This window comes from Rhinolophus ferrumequinum, chromosome 4, assembly GCF_004115265.2.
Source record: "Rhinolophus ferrumequinum isolate MPI-CBG mRhiFer1 chromosome 4, mRhiFer1_v1.p, whole genome shotgun sequence".
Taxonomy (NCBI): domain Eukaryota; kingdom Metazoa; phylum Chordata; class Mammalia; order Chiroptera; family Rhinolophidae; genus Rhinolophus; species Rhinolophus ferrumequinum.
In genome coordinates, this window is record NC_046287.1 from 19241307 (window position 1) to 19245955 (window position 4649).

Here is a 4649-nt window from a genome sequence, read left to right on the forward strand (position 1 = left end):
GTCAATAAGTGTTTTATAAATGAATAAACAAATTAAATGTCTGTATATGATAATACCCTTTATATATCTTGAAGTTACGATGAATTTATAATGAATTCTATAGCCCTTTGATTGCGAAGGTAACTTCAGTTCTTCAATAACTGACGGGGTGAATTCCATCTCTTCAGAAGTAGAAGAAATATTATTTTTTTGCAGTCCCTGATATTGGAATTCTCTCCCCCACAACCTCATGCCCCCTGTTTAGCAATCTGATAAATGATCTCTCAGCCTTCAATCATCTCCTCTTCTGTGAAATGTTCCTCATGCTTTAGACAGCAATTATAAAAATTTCAGCAGTCATTCTTAATAAAAGTCCCATAACTAAATAAAAAAGTAATAATTATTTAAATGTGATAATCCAACAATAATATTCATGCCATTAATGTTTTATCACTAGTTTTGAAATCAAGAGCCTATCACTGAGGTCCGCTGATTTCTTTTTTCTTTCAATGCTTGATTTCTTTAATGATCTCCCATCTTCGTGAAGGATGAGTACAAGCATCTTGGTGATGGGAAGAGAGAACACTTGAACATATTGCCCTGACTGAAGGCTTTGTTCACGCGCTCGAAGGTCCCCTACCAGGAAAAGTATTATGGAACAGTGTCTAGTTCTTCTTGCTGCCAAGATTCAGTTTCTACCACATGCAGGTCATGTATATAGCTCCTACTCCAGCTGTCAATCTGCATTTAGCAGAAAGGCAAGCTCCAGGCCTCAGAAGACCAGGACCCCCGAAATGCGGCTGCTCTTATTAGTTCCAGTGAGGATGACACTGACAAAAACATTCTTTCTCAGCTTGTGAAATCACTAGAACATTCCAGTGATAAGGTTGCCACCCATGAAAGTGTGAGTGGGTTCTTCAGGAAAGTGGAACTCATAGTACCACAGGGACCAGCCATCCTTATCAAAGTGATCTCCAAAATCTGGCGGCACTACAGGGAGTGTGTCCTCGTTGGGAACATTTGTGCTTAAAGTCATCCAACGAAGGTCCTCTTGGGAAGCTGAGCAAAGGAGTCCCTGGCTTTCAGTGCAGCAGCTAGCATGTGCTCACATTCATCCTTCTCCTTCTCAGAAGTGTGGCAGCCATCTCTTCTCTTTCTACTCAGCTTGGGGCTTCTGCTTCTCTTCCCAGGAATCTTTCTCTTTTCCTGAAGTATTCTTTTTAGGCTGGCTTTCTGCAAACTTTTTAGCATAACACTGGACACTCTTCTCAGAGAGTTTCACCTCCCCCAAGACAGCCAGGAAGTGGGGCTGGTTAATGGACGTGAAGAACCAGATATTTGTTTAGGGAAAGGCCTGGCAGAAAAAAGGGTCTCGGACATGTTATAGAGTCACATCAGCATGCAGACAACTGTGATGTCAGCCAGTGTCACACATTTGCCCACAGAAAAGTCTTTATCTTCAAGTCAGCATCCAGCAGCCCCAGAATCCATTCCACCTCCTCCTTTGAGTTCTCTGAGGACTGCTTGTTGTGGTACATTATGCCCAATGTGGGGGACTCCCAGGTGGTGTTTGGGTTAGGGTTAGGTTGTTATCATCAAATGTCACTATGTCAGCAGTGGCCTCTAGGGTACTTCCTAGCCACTCTTCATTGTTCACATAGTAAGCAGTGGCATTGCTCTCAAACACACAGAATCATCTTACAATGCTGGAAACTTGCTGGCACATAATTCACGGAGAAATTCAGGGGTGAGGGTGGTTTGTCCAAAGTAGAAGTGGAGTGGTAGAGGGAGCACACCAACCAGAGTCCACTGTCCCGAGCAGCAGTGAGGTCCTTCAAGGTCTCCAGCTTTCAGGATATGTGTACATGTTCCCAGCGCCATGGCGATTTCACAGAGAAAGGAACCACTGATTTCCATTTGCTTATGGCCTAATTATACAATTTTTTTTTTCTTTTTAAGGGTAAACAGCTACCTTCAAACCAATTCTTCATTACTGGAAGTAACTTGAATGATTCTCTTCCTTTTAACCACAACAGCCTAATAAAACAGCTTTTCTCACCGTGAAGTGAATTTCACACAGGCTGGGATACTCTCATCTTTCTCGTTATATCTCTGATACATAGCAAGCATTTTTCTTTCCTCCAGTGCTAGATACCATTAACATGCCCCAGTCTGTCCCCAGAATCCTATTGCTTACCCTACAAGTTGCCAATTTAATGAAATGAGGAGAATTACAAATTATAATATATCTTATAGTAATTACCATGAGGGAGCAAAGAGAGGGCAGCTGGACATGCTAATTTCTGTTTGACAAACATTAGAATAGCAAAGTTGCTGACTCACATATGCATAAGCATTTCAGAGTGCGTTATATTCCACAGTGACCACAATGAATAAGACTGTAAAAGCGGCTGGTCATTGGTACCAAAGAACAACAGAAGTTAGAACACCTAGTATGGCTACTGAAATAAGCACTCTCACACAGTCCATTTGCAAAACCTTCCCATTTCCTCAAAACTACCCTCTTTCAGGCTCTCAGCTGGCCCTGAAATTCTGAATTATGACTTGTTCAGGTGACTCCCTTTCCTTTTATCCATAGTCTCACTTAACCTTACCCATCCTGATGTCCTCCAGTCTCTTCCCAGGACTGGAAGAGTCTTATTTTACACTCTCAAAACACAAAAGGTCTCATGCAGTGTAAGAATCCATTCATTATCCTAGATCTTTTTCACTCAGGACTTTAAGTGATCCACTACATCACACTTCACCTGAGAGCAAAGCTACCTTTCGTATCTCAAAGATGATTTATTCCTTTATAGGTGATGAGTGATAAAAGTTTCTTTAAAATATCCCTTTCATGAGAGTCCTTGACAGAGAAGGAAAAACAAACGGAAAAAAAAAACAACACCGAACATATGCAAAATTAAATTTTTGGCCGAGTACGCTAAAGTTGTAATGAACGATCCAATCAATGGATCATGATTATACCAAAAACAAGTGGTTCAGACTATGATCTTATAATGCTTTAAAATTGTACTGTTAAGAAGATTAAAACCAACCTATTTGTTGATCACAGCAGAAAAAAATGTAAGCACATTAGTATTCCCAGGACTTGGGGCTCATTATCATTAAACTCAGTGCTTAAGCAATCTGGTGTCACTATTCATTCTATTTTAAGAAGAAGGTCCTTAACACCATCGTCGGGCAGCATTTGTACACCTAACATACCAAGAAATACTTCAAGTATTAAGTCTTACATCTACAAAATTATACCAATTTTTATAGACCAGTAAGTTTAGACATTTTCAAAATGTAGACTTTTTATAATACATTTAAATGTATAGTATTTTATAAAAGAGTAGTAATGCATTGATAACTATACAATAGACATTTTTATAATACAGATTGATTATATGATTAAAAGCCACTAGTTCCTCTTACTCTAATACGAGTTGTTCCATAGTCTTTCAGATAAAATAAGCTGACACAACAATGCAAATAGAGAAAAAAGCCCCTGAGAATGACATCAGAGAATGGTAGGAGAGATATTTTTTGCAGTTTATTAGGTATAATTACTAGTATATAATTTTTAAAGAATCATGAAAACCCAGATATTTTTTTCTTATTATACAAGGATTATTAATCAGTCTTGGATTTCCTAACCTTTTCCCCCAATTTGGACAATTATTAGAGTTTCACTTCATCTGCACCTGGATTTAATGGTGAAAAATGTGAACCTCAGTTATTCCAAAACATTTCTAACGTTTAGTGAAACTATAACTACATCAATTGGGCAGTCTTAGAAAGTTCTCTGAATATGATTGTGGTATCATAGAAAGATATTTGGTCTTTGTCGCTAGTTCTTGGTACAGAGCGCCTAAAACCCTTGGAATTTACTGAGTGATAAGGGTGACAGGAGCTTGCTTTTTGTTCGAATGCGGCAAGTCTTGGGGGGCTCTTAGATACCTTTAGAATGGTGGCTAGATGCCAGAAATACCAAATATTGATTGGGCTGGAAAACTTAGCCCACCTCCCCAATCACCAGGGAGTGGAGAAAAGCTGTACATGGAGACGATTACCAATAAGAATGATTTAATCAAGCATGCTGATCTAATGAAACCTCTACAAAAAACCCTAAATGATGGCTTTCTGAGAGCTTTCTCCAGGTGTGGGGAAGGTGGCACATCCGGAGAGGTCTGGAAGCTCCACACTCCTCTCCACAAACATTGCCCTATGAATCTCTTTCATTTGGCTGCTCCTGAATGTATCCTTTACAGCAAACTGGTAATATTAAGTAAAGTGCTTTTCTGAGTTCTGTGAGTCTCTCTAGTGAATTATCAAACCTAAAAAGAGATATGGGAACTCCTGATTTATTAATAGGTAGATGGTCAGAAATACCAGTGGCTCAGGACTTGCAAATAGTATCTAAATGGGAGGCAGTTTTGTGGGACTGGGCTCTTTAACTTGTGGGATCTGATGCTAATTCCAGATTGATAGTGTCAGAATTAAATCGAATTCTTGGACAGCCAGTTCATCTCAGAGATTTAGAGAAGTGATGGTGGAAAAGAGACCGAATTTGATGTCAGGAAAATAAATGAAAAACAAGTAACAACAACAGTAACAAAATCCTCTCATTTGATGTCAGAAATGGTGTGAAAGAAAAAAGAAAT

At 39.2% G+C, this 4649-nt stretch overlaps 1 pseudogene; it reads right to left on the reverse strand.

Annotated features, from left to right (window-relative positions):
- Positions 1 to 501: 501 nt before the first annotated feature.
- On the reverse strand, positions 502 to 1867 carry LOC117021641 (elongation factor 1-gamma-like; annotated as a pseudogene).
- Positions 1868 to 4649: the final 2782 nt, after the last annotated feature.